The sequence below is a fragment of the Dasypus novemcinctus genome, chromosome 28, assembly GCF_030445035.2.
Source record: "Dasypus novemcinctus isolate mDasNov1 chromosome 28, mDasNov1.1.hap2, whole genome shotgun sequence".
NCBI lineage: Eukaryota > Metazoa > Chordata > Mammalia > Cingulata > Dasypodidae > Dasypus > Dasypus novemcinctus.
This window is the reverse complement of record NC_080700.1, coordinates 39,486,524-39,498,754: the sequence shown is the minus strand read 5'-3', so window position 1 is coordinate 39,498,754 and position 12,231 is coordinate 39,486,524. Positions and strand designations below refer to the sequence as shown.

Below are 12,231 nucleotides of genomic sequence, written 5' to 3'. Positions count from 1 at the left end.
GGCACGGGCATTTGAGGACGCCTCTGCGTGGGCAAATACTTGGGATCACAAACTCCTTTTAAAAAAATCCTTCATCAGCACGACGACACCCCGACGTGGAAGCACGCTTCGGCCGCAAGTCTAGGAGGAAATGGAAAGCGAGAAATCCAAAGCTTCGCAGGAAATTTGCTCCTTCTTTCTCGGATTCCCCAAATTTTCCACGGCTCCAAACCACAAATTTCTCCAAGGCCTGGTGGGTGTTAGCCTCTGAGAGCCGTGGCCTCTCCTGATTCTCTCCTGGTCTGAGCCATCCTGCTTCCAAACAGGGGAGGGGACGTGCAGTCACAAGTCCTCCGAGGTTTGCACGACGCTTTCCAGGATTGACATTTTCTGCCTTTATCTTGCCTGTTTTGTGTTCACGCAGCCAGGCTGAGGCTGGGTGACTCAGGCTGTGAAAATGCTCGACTTGGCAACAAGCATGGGTGTTTCCCCGCGCGGGCCCCAGCGCAAGCCCACGAGACAGAAGGAAGCCTGAGCTCCCAGGCTCTGCCAGCCCGAAGGGGAGGCCCCGCCAGCCTGAAGGGGGAGGCTGGGAGCTGTGTCCTGAGCTCACCTCTGCTCCAGAGCACTGGGACACTGCCTGGGAGGGGTGAAAATACAACTTCCTTCCCTTCTCCCCACCCCTCCCCACCCCTCTCCTTTTCTTTCTTTCCTCTCTTTTTTCCCCTTTCTTCTTTTTCTCTCCTTTTTTGTCCCTCTGGCTCTTTCTTTTTCTTTCTCTCTTTCTTTCCCCTTCCTTCCTTCCCTCTCTCCCTCCTTTTCTCCTGGCTTGCTTCCTTTTTCCAAGTCTCTTGCGAAAAGATAAATAAAGGGATCACAATCTCCAAGAAATATTTAACTAACACCGATTTCTGTGGTCGGCCCCAGCCTCTCCACAGGCTGTTACTCTCTCCAACTCAGCTCGTGGCTTATGACGTTGAGAAGGAGGTAAGCTGCTACCTTCAGAAGCAACAAAGAGAAAATCCTCACTGGGGAAGCTGCAATCACACCTCGATCTGAAAAAAGGTACCCACAGTCGCCCGCCTCATTTGTGCAAATCTCATGCCCGCCCACTGCAGGGCACCCAACACAGGCTGGCAAGGTCTTGTTGGTTCAGGGCGTTGAACTACATTGTGCTCAAAATCTATGCCATGCAATGACTTTTGGACTCTGACACAACAACTGTGTTCACCTAGTCTGCCAAGTTTACCATGCAAACAAGAGAAAATAAAATCATGGGTTAAATATTAAACAACTCGACCGCTGGGACCATCCTCTCATAAAGTAGACAGCTTGCAGCCGGCGCCCATTCATTTCTCAGGGAAGCACGTGTTTCAGCGCCAGGAACTCAGGAGCTGATCGGCCTGGGCATGGCACGTTGCAGGGGAAGCATCCTTTACAAAGTGGATGGCCACATTCCAGGGACAGCAAGTTGGAAGTCCAGGAAGCGAGTTGATCTCTTCATTTTAGCCCTCTGCTTCCAAGTCCTCCTGCGAGCTTCCTAGGAGGAATTCAAGAGGAGATGGAAGAAGCTCCAGGCTTGCTGCCTTTTCGGTGTTTCAAAGTCATTCCTTTCCGAGGGCCCCGCATCTCGGCCCTCCTTGACACCCCACCCCTGCCGACTGGGAAAAGCTGCGTTGATCTGTGGGAGGTAAACGCCAAGCGCTCCGTCCAGGAAAGGGCCATTGGAATGATTTACTTGCATGTCCTGCGTCCCATCGGACGCTCAGGAGATGAGGCCGGGCTCATAAATCTCGCAGTCGTCAACAGTAATCTAAGGTAATCCAAGTTGGCAGTCAAAAGCAAACTTTTCAGTAGCCGGCCAACTTCCCTTCTATTAAATCTTCAGGCGGCTGCACGACTGACTTTCGGGAAATGTCGCTGGCAGGAAGCCGAGCTTGCGGCATTTCAGGAACTTCGCCGGGTCAGGCTGCCCGCCGCCGACACGACAAGTCCACATGTTGGCACATGATCGGCGAGTCGGACCCCGTGGAGGTGGCACGGGCCTCCAGCCCGGGGTGGCCATGTCACCCTGAGAGGAGGGGCGGAAGGCGTCGGGTCACTTGAGGCCAGGTTCTGAGTCTGTTTTCTAAGAGAAATACGTGAAATGACGAAGGACTCAGGACTGGTGCTCTTGGAGCGCGCAGTGCAGTGGAGGCGACAAAATGGCAGCCATCAGAATATTGGCTCCCACTGCTGAGCAGCAGGTGACCACCTCGTGGGCCGCAAAGCTGGAGAGAGCCTCAGGAGGGAGCAGTGGGTAGGCTGGAGTGGACAGGGAAGGGACGCTGGGGGCAGGCGGGGCTGACCTGGAGCCAGCCGGCCGCCCAGGATTTGCAGAGAAGGAAAGAGCCCGAGTGAGGTCGGCCGGAGGTGCACAGGCCAGAAGCAGGACTGGTCTGTCCTCTCCTGGACACTTGAGACCGCTGGAGCTTTCCGAAGCGTGAGAAGAAGAGGCCGATGTTTTCTCAGGTTGGATCCAGAGGCTGTGCGGGATGGACGAGGACGTGGAAGCCCGGCAGCAGATAAAGCCGTTGGGAGAGCGGAGCTGTCTGCGTCCACGGCTTGAAAGATGCGTGTGCACACCCAGGGGGCGTGCGAGAGGATCCGCTGGGGTGTGCAAAGAAAATAACAGAATTTTGATGTGTATGCCCTTTTTAAAATCTCACCTTTTTTTTCAAAAAACTTTTCAAGTAATTTCAAAATTCAGGACACTTGCAAAAATAATACAAAATCCATACAGAGAACTGCAGCATATCCCCCCTCCCAGGCACCCAGATACTGTCTCATTTGCCATATCATTCAAGAGTAGGTTGTAAAAATCTCATCTTTTTGAGTTTCTATTTGATTTTAATTGAACATACTAGTTTAATAGTAAATGTATATAATATGCATATAACCAGAGGTTGGGGGTGAATTCTATCTCAATTCATAAATACTTCAAAAATTTGGGTAACAGGGAGGCAGACTTGGCCCAATGGATAGGGCGTCCGCCTACCACATGGGAGGTCCGCGGTTCAAACCCCGGGCCTCCTGACCCGTGTGCAGCTGGCCCATGCACAGTGCTGATGCGCACAAGGAGTGTTGTGCCATGCAGGGGTGTCCCCCTTGAAGGGAAGCCCCACGCGCAAGGAGTGTGCCCCATAAGGAGAGCCACTCAGCGTGAAAGAAAGTGCAGCCTGCCCAGGAATGGCGCCGCACACACGGAGAGCTGAGACAACAAGACTCAACAAAAAGAGACACAGATTCCCATGCTGCTGATAAGGATAGAAGCAGTCACAGAAGAACACACAGCGAATGGACACAGAGAGCAGACAACTGGGGGGGGGGTGTGGGAAGAGGAGAGCAATATATTTTCTAAAAATTGGGGAACATACACAAACATGTTTTTATTAATGTGCATGATCAAAAGAGTTTGGGGGGAAATGCTGCAGGTGCTGGAGACTTGGGGTGAGCGCTGAGAGCTGCCACAAAGAAAAACTAGAAACTCAGCGAGCCACTGAGTGTAAGAAGTGAGAGCAGCAGAAGTACAATCGTGGGAAGTGGACTTGGCCCAGTGGTTAGGGCGTCCGCCTACCACATGGGAGGTCTGTGGTTCAAACTCCGGGCCTCCTTGACCCGTGTGGAGCTGGCCCATGCACAGTGCTGATGCGCGCAAGCAGTGCCCTGCCACGCAGGGGTGTCCCCCGCATAGGGGAGCCCCATGCGCAAGGAGTGCGCCCTGTAAGGAGAGCTGCCCAGGAATGGTGCCGCACACACGGAGAGCTGACGCAGCAAGATGACACCACAAAAAGAGACACAGATTCTCGTGCCGCTGACAACAACAGAAGTGGACAAAGAAGAAGACTCAGCAAATGGACACAGAGAGCAGACAACTGGGGCGGGGATGGGAGAGAAATAAAAAATAAAATAAATCTTTAAAAAAAAAAAAAGAAGTACAATCGTGACCTCTTTGGTTTTCAGTCGGAGAAGGGAGAGGAAGGCAAGCGCTGATCCTTCGAGGAGGGTGGAAGAGCAAGCCCTGCTGATGATCCCTGGGGAATGTCCTTGTCAGAGAGATGAAAGGAAAAGGGGAAGTTTCAAGATCACAGAGGTCAAGCGGAGAGAGAATTTCCAGGAAGACAGTGTGGTCAGCAGTACCAGGGAGGCCAAGCACAACGAGCCTGACAAAGAAACACTGTGTGGAATTCCATAAGGAGGTCACGGGAGACGTCACAAAGTGACTTGAGGAGAGCATTCTGGATGGAAGCTCCAGGGCAGGGGTGAAACAGGGGCTGAACGGGGAGGAAATGCAGGCAACAGGTCGGGTTTCGATTCCCACTAGCGAGATGTCGAAGTCAGAGCTGTGGGATGGAGGGTGGGGTGTGCAGTTTTTCCCCTTCGTCTGAGACCCCCGAGGAATTCACAATTAATAGTGACACAGGGTTACGTGGTAAAGGCTGGGGCAGTGGGACGTGGGGGTGGCCATGAAGTATTGGATCCTGTCCCAAGCTCTTGCAGACACCTCAGGTTTTGTGTGTGAGTCCATGCGTGTGACCAAGGGTGGGACAAAGCTCTAACCTGGTGAGGCCAGAGGGACCATGTGAACTTCAACTCTGTAAACAGAGCAGAACTCTGGGATTGCCTCCCAAATCCCACATCCTATTTAGTAGTTAATGTCAGAAGATGTGAGATAAAAGGGAGACATGGAAAGGATAAATGAGTTTATGTGGCTATGAGTCTCCAAAAAAGAGTTGGAGGTCATCAGAGGGGTCACACTTATGCCTCAGCAGGGTCCCAGAGACAGCCAAAGTAGAGAGAAGCCCAGGTGCTGGTTCTCCTGAGGGCTACAGAGACCCACATGTTCTACAGTCATGGCAGATGGCTCTGGAGTTTAGGGCCATGTCAGTTGGGTCTACTTTGGAGTTTGTGTTCCTGAGTGAGATGGAGTCGGACTCAGATATGACCTTTCTACACATGCCTCTTCTGTCACTTTTACCAGACCTGTGGTTGATGCTGGGGTAGGTGTATACTCAGGAGATCTCAATCTCTGGACTGTCCATGTGACAGCCAGGCCCTGAGCCTCAGCAGACTTGCAATTCCTACCCTCTGGTTAATTGGACTTACCTCAGCCAGCTAACAGGAAGGTGAAGAAGGTCAACCACCACACCAGGGAGCCAAGAGTGCCTACAACTGCAAGCAGGAGAATTGCATCCAGTATCCATGTGGAATCTAAGCCCTCTCTTGATATAGAGGTAGAGGGGACATCACCATCCCAGGGTCCACAGGCTGGAGGAATAGAGTATGGATTAGAGTGGACTTACTGATATTCTACTATGGAACTATTGTAATTGGTAATGGACGAAATTGTAGTATTGTTGTGGAGAAAGGGGCCACGGTAGCTGCTGAGGGTAGGGAGAGGGAAGAAGAGATGTGATGTGGGGGCATTTTCAGGAGTTGTCCTGGGTGGTACTGCAGGGACAGATGCTGGACACTGTAGGTCCTGCCATGGCCCACTGGGTGGACTGGGGGAGAGTGTAAACTACAATGTAAGCCACTGTCCATGTGGTGCAGCAGTGCTCCAAAATGTATTCACCAAATGCGATGAATGTGCCATGATGATGAAAGAGGTTGTTGATGTGGGAGGAGTGGGGTGAGGGGGGTGGGGGGATATATGGGGACCTCATATTTTTTAATGTAACATTTTTTAAAAAACAAAAAAAAGAATAAAGGGTAGGAACAAGTCAGGATGCTGTGGGCATGGGTTTCAGAGGCTCGTCCACAAACAGCCAGGCTTCGGCGATCACTCTGCGCGGACGTCCCAGGGTGGCTGAGCGGACCCCCAGCACACACCGCTGCGGTCACCCCTCGGGCTGAAGTGTGGTTTGCTGGCCTGGCAGGGGAGCAGCCGCAGTAGGCCTAATTCCGCTGCCCCCATAATAGGGTGGCTGGTCGGACTCACCGCCACCCCTGAAGGGAGCTCGGCATGGGCGCAGAGTGCCCTCGGGTCTCCCCTTCTCGGCAGCCATGCTTCCGCGGCCGCCCCTCCTCCCGGATGGCGCCACACGATGCCTGTAGGGTGGCACCCTTCTTCTTCCTTCTCCCTGCGCAGGCGCAGGGCAGAAAATTCCAGTCTGCCCTTTTCCCCTCCCCCGACAGCAGCAACAGCCAGGCGTGGGCGGAAAAATCCAGCCCGCCCTTTTCCCTTCCCCCGACAGCAGCAACAGCCAGGCGTGGGCGGGAAACTCAGGTCTGCCCTCCACCCCAGCAACAGCAGCCACCAATCCCTAAACCCTGCCCCTTCCCCCAGCAACAGCGACAGCCAATCCCTAACCACCACCCCTCCCCCATCCAGTACCGCCCACTGACCTTTCGCCGGCAACCAATCGGAACAGGGCATGGCTTCGCCCAATCAGCCTTCCCCAGCCCCTATAAAACTGTTGCCTCTCCCTCAATAAAGGGGACTTGCGTGTTTACCTTGTCTCCACGGTAGTTCTTCTGCCGTGCGCCCTCCAGTCCTGAGAGCCCCCGACAAGGGCCTGGCCTCCCTTGTCCCCAGTTCGTCGCCTGCTTCTCCGGGCGACCCCTTCGTCGCCTACTTCTCCGGGTGACCCCTTCGTCGCCTGCTTCTCCGGGCGACCCCTTCGTCGCCGGCTTCGCCGGGCGACCCCGTCAGCCGAACCGCGCAACCCCTTGTGAGACCGATCCCTCGTCTGCTGCCGGACCGACCCCTCGTCCGCAGCCAGACCCCACCTCTACCGACCGAGCAAGCCGCCGCACACCGCCACGATGTCCAGTTCAGAAGTGTGCTAATGAAGGTACAGTCCCATGTGAGAATTAGCTAATGCTCATAAGATTCTCCGAGGTCCACAGATGAGAGAGGCTCTTCAAGTGCAGAGTCTTATCACCTGCGTAAGATGGAGCGCATCGAACGAGCCAGATGCTCCCAGAAAATCACCTGTGTCCCGAGAGTAATTCTAGGAATTTTGGAAACAGCATTTACTATTTTAGGTGAAATATAGTTACCTTCAGAAGAGGATCTCTTTCTGTTTCAAGAATTACCTTAATAACTCAGATGGGATCTCCCTTCATAAGACTTTCATGCTAATGTGCTGGAGGTGCAGTTAATGTTGGGGTTTAAGATATATTTAGGGGATTTGAATCTCTGGACTGACAATGTGATAGCCAGGTCCTGAGCCTCAACAGACTCCAGCACCTACAATCTGATCTATTGGACTTACCACACTCAGCTAAGATGGAGTTGAAGAAGGACAACCACCACACCATGGAGCCTAGAGTGATTACAACTGAAAATGGGAGGATTGCATCCAGCATCCAGGTGGAATCTGAGCCTCCTCTTGACATAGAGGTGCAATGGAAACAACCAATCCAATGTCCACATAGAAGAGGTGGCATTGGACTGGGAAAAGTGGACATGGTGGACGATGGGTATGGGGAAAGGCAGGAAGAGATGAGAGGTGGAGGCGTCTTTGGGACATGGAGCTGCCCTGGATGGTGCTTCAGAGGTAATCACCGGACATTGTAAATCCTCACAGGGCCCACTGGATGGAATGGAGGAGAGTATGGGCCATGATGTGGACCATTGACTATGAGGTGCAGAGGTACCCAAAGATGTACTTACCAAATCCAATGGATGTGTCATGATGATGGGAACGAGTGTTGTTGGGGGGGGGAGAGGGGGGGTGGGGGGTGGGGCTGAATGGGACCTCACATATATATTTTTAATGTAATATTATTACAAAGTCAATAAAAAAAAAAAAAAAAAGAATTACCTTAATAATTCACATCCTCAGACACTTGTGGAGCTCATACAGAATATCAATGTCTAGTTCATGGAATCACCGACTCCCAGGGCTCGTAGGAGCCCACCGGTCATTTAGTCCAGCCACCCATTTGCTCATCAAGTCCTCTCTGTAATGTCACCCCCGAAGGGTCACCCAACCCACACTTGCTATCTCCAGCGAGGAAATCCCTACCTCCCAAGCTCATTTCTTCTGTCCACATTGAGCTTTAAAAGTCCTTTTTACCATCTTTTTGCATCTTTGCAAGCAAGGCTTTGCAAAGCCTTCAGGCTTCTGTGGTCCAAAATCTCTTCTCACAGGCATCCTTGATTATTCACTCCTCTCTTTCTAGATTTCTGCACATGCTTTTCTTTCTCTCTCTCGTTCTTTCTTTCCTCTCCCCTTTCCCCCTGCCCCCATTGTCTGCTCTGTGTTCATTTACTGTGTGTTCTTCTGTGTCTGCTTGCATTCTTGTCAGTGGCACCAAGAATCTGTGTCTCTTTTTTTGAGCCATGTTGCCGCAACAGATCTCCTGTGTGCGGTGCCACTCCCGGGCAGACTGTGCTTTTTTCATGCTGGGCGGTTCTCCTTACAGGGTGCACTCCTTGCACGTGGGGCTCCCCTGCGTGACACAGCACTCCTTGTGTGCATCAGCACTGCGTGTGGGCCAGCTCACCACACAGGTCAGGAGGCCCTGGGTTTGAACCCTGGACCTGCCATATGGTAGGTGGACGCTCTGTCAGTTGAACCAAACCAACTTCCCATCCACACATGCTTTTAAATTTTGATTTTGCTGGTGAGGCCCCAGATTCTGTTCAGTAATGACTTAAACATTTGTGTGTGTGTGCAAATGTGTAGAAATGTACCCAATGACTTTTTTTTTTTGAAGATACATAGTTCACAAAAAATGTTACATTAAAAAATATAAGAGGTCCCCATACACCCCCCCCACCCCCCACACTCCTCCCACATCAACAGCTTCTTTCATCATTGTGGCACATTCATTGCATTTGGTGAATACATTTTGGAGCATTGCTGCACCACGTGGATTATAGTTCACATTGCAGTTTACACTCTCCTCCAATACTTTCAGTGGGTTATGGCAGGATACAGATGCTGGACATTACATATCCTGCCATAACCCAATGACTTTTGGGTACAGTGACTTGCGCCCAATAGAATAATATCTGCCACACCTGTAGGGTTCCATGGTCCTCAGTTTACTCAGGTTGAAGAGCTCCCCTCTCCTCACTGGACACTGCGCTACCTCAGGCCCTGGCCCCTCACTGGACGCTGCGCTACCTCAGGCCCTGGCCCCTCACTGGACGCTGCGCTACCTCAGGCCCTGGCCCCTCACTGGACGCTGCACTACCTCAAGCCTGACTCCTCACCGGACGCTGCGCTACCTCAGGCCCTGGCTCCTCACTGGACACTGCGCTACCTCAGGCCCTGGCCCCTCACTGGACGCTGCGCTACCTCAGGCCCTGGCTCCTCACTGGATGCTGCGCTACCTCAGGCCCTGGCCCCTCACTGGATGCTGCGCTACCTCAGGCCCTGGCTCCTCACTGGACACTGCACTACCTCAGGCCCTGGCCCCTCACTGGATGCTGCGCTACCTCAGGCCCTGGCCCCTCACTGGATGCTGCGCTACCTCAGGCCCTAGCTCCTCACTGGACGCTGCGCTACCTCAGGCCCTGGCCCCTCACTGGACGCTGCACTACCTCAAGCCTGACTCCTCACCGGACGCTGCGCTACCTCAGGCCCTGGCTCCTCACTGGACGCTGCGCTACCTCAGGCCCTGGCCCCTCACTGGACGCTGCACTACCTCAAGCCTGGCTCAGGCCCTGGCTCAAGCCCTGGCTCCTCACTGGACGCAGCGCTACCTCAGGCCCTGGCTCAGGCCCTGGCTCAAGCCCTGGCTCCTCACTGGACGCAGCGCTACCTCAGGCCCTGGCTCAGGCCCTGGCTCCTCATTGGACGCAGCGCTACCTCAGCCCTGGCTCCTCACTGGACACTGCACTACCTCAGGCCCTGGCCTCTTGCTGGACGCTATGCTACCTCAGGCCCTGGCTCAGGCCCTGGCCCCTCACTGGATGCTGTGCTACCCCAGTCCCTGGCCCCTCACTGGATGCTGCGCTACCTCAGGCCCTGGCTCAGGCCCTGACTCCTCACTGGATGCTGCGCTACCCCAGGCCCTGACTCCTCACTGGACTCTGCGCTACCTCAGGCGTTGGCTCAGGCTCTGGTGCCTCACTGGACACTGCGCTACCTCAGGCCCTGGCTCCTCACTGGACACTGCACTACCTCAGGCCCTGGCCCCTCACTGGACTCTGTGCTACCTCAGGCCCTGGCTCATGCCCTGGCTCCTCACTGGACACTACACTACCTCAGGCCCTGGCTCCTCACTGGACACTGCGCTACCTCAGGCCCTGGCCCCTCACTGGACGCTGCACTACCTCACGCCCTGGCCCCTCACTGGACGCTGCGCTACCTCAGGCCCTGGCCTCTCACTGGACGCTGCGCTACCTCAGGCCCTGGCTCAGGCCCAGCAATGAACGGCTAGTACCTGTGAGCACCTGGCTCGTCGGAGCTCGGGCTGGCTCCCCGTCCAGGCGTCCGCGCCCTCCTGCCCGGGTGGACCCCTGGGCTCCGCCTGCGCTCTTGCTTAACGAGGGGGAGGGCAGAGTGTGGCCAGCTCAGCAAGTCCCAGAAAGGGCCTCTGGGAAAACACATCGTGGCGGCCCCCACGCACAGGACTCCCCACCGCCTGCAGTCCCTCAGGCTGGAGCTGGGCCTGGGAGAAAAGGCCGAGGGGAAATACACCCTGGCGGAGGGAGGGAGGCGGGCAGAGAGCAAAGTCCACGCAGAGGAAGACTCAGAAATGGCTCAGGATGTGGCCTTGGGCCTTCTCTTGCCACAAATGAACTCTCCGCATGGACATCCAACGGGCGTCTGAGGAGGGCCTTCTGCAAACCCTGCAGTGCCGATGTGTGCGAGCACAGGGGCCATTTGCAGGAGTGTGCACGGGTGTGTGCGCGGGTGTGTGCGCGGGTGTGTGCAAGGCACTTGCTAGTTGCTTCCCCTCAGATGTCCGGGGAGGGGGCACGGGACTACTACCAAGAGGAGGCTCCGCCCCGTGGCGCAGCCCCGAAGTCCCACGTAGGGTTCAGACAGGTAACCGAAGGTCCCTGTGTGAGCTGAGGGCGTCGGGTTGGCACACATGGAAATGCACGTCTCAGAATTTACCCTCGAGGACTTTACAGTGCAAACCAGGAGGTTGTTCTAGCAACAAGCAGGTGAAACGTCACAGGTTTGGGCCTCAGTCCCAAGAGCTACCCGCCAAGGAAGATGGTTGACCTTGGACCCTTGGCGGCCAGGAATACAATGAGGAGGTGGGAGAAGGAGGTGCACCCCAGAGACCAAAGCTTCAAGGCCACGGAGAAGGCTGCTTCTCGCCCGCCAGCTGTGCAGTTCCACAGGAAGGGAATTCCCTGGAAGCGAGCTCTTGGCCTCAGGTTCCATGGGGAGCCCAGCAGGAAGCAGGGGACAGAGCACATGACAGAGGGGGCTTCCCAGAAGAACACACACCTCCCCTGGGACCATTCCTCTTTTTTCTAAAGCACTGGTGTGGGAGGAGTGGGGTGGGGGGTGGGGGGTATACAGGAACCTCCTGTTTTTTGATGTAACATTTTTTTTTGAGATGTATGTATCTTCAAAAAAAATACAATTTACAAAAATGATGGGGTGGGGGGGTAGGGAGTGGTTTATATGGGAACCTCTTATGTTTTTTTATGTTTTTTAATATAGCATTCTTTGTGATCTATTAACTTTGATTTAAAAAGTGTAAAATAAATAAATAAAATAAAGCAGTGGACAACATCAAACCAAAATTCCATTTTCTTATTATTCAGGCATTTAACTTTAATTCTCGTATAAAAACACAAGGGAATATTTCCAGATAGCAAGAAGTGTTAAAAGAGCTGTTTCAAAACCAAAAATTCAAGCAAATTATCACTCCCAAATGAGTGAAAAGGAGGTGTCCTTCTCAGCCCACCTAAAAAACTCAGTCTGTTTTGAGGAAAGTAGGTTTTTTTTCCCCCTTTTAACTAAAATATTGTTTTGAATAATTTGCTATGGTCTCACAAGAATTGTTTGGATCAGTTGCCGCATTCGTTAGCATTCCCCAGAGAAACAGAGCCAACAGGAAATAGATCTAAATATGTTTAGATAGAAAGAGAGATAGAAAAAAAATATTTATTATAGGAAATGGGCACGTGTGACCGTGGGGGCTGACAAGTCTGAACTCGGAAGGGCAGCCTGAGAGCTGGAAACTAAAAAAGACGATGCTGAAGCTAAAAGTCTGAATTCCCCAGGGGAAGCTAGTTGACTGACATGGAAGCAGGGATTTTTCTTCTCCTGAGTTCTGGCTTTT

At 53.4% G+C, this 12,231-nt stretch overlaps 1 long non-coding RNA gene across 1 annotated transcript; it reads right to left on the bottom strand.

The window, feature by feature from the left end:
* Nucleotides 1-672: 672 nt before the first annotated feature.
* Nucleotides 673-5,286, bottom strand: LOC131276453 (uncharacterized). Its single transcript, XR_009183926.2, has 2 exons — nucleotides 5,125-5,286; nucleotides 673-2,628 (listed from the first exon to the last, which is right to left on the bottom strand). It is a non-coding gene; the product is annotated as an uncharacterized lncRNA (long non-coding RNA).
* Between the last annotated feature and the right edge of the window lie 6,945 nt (nucleotides 5,287-12,231).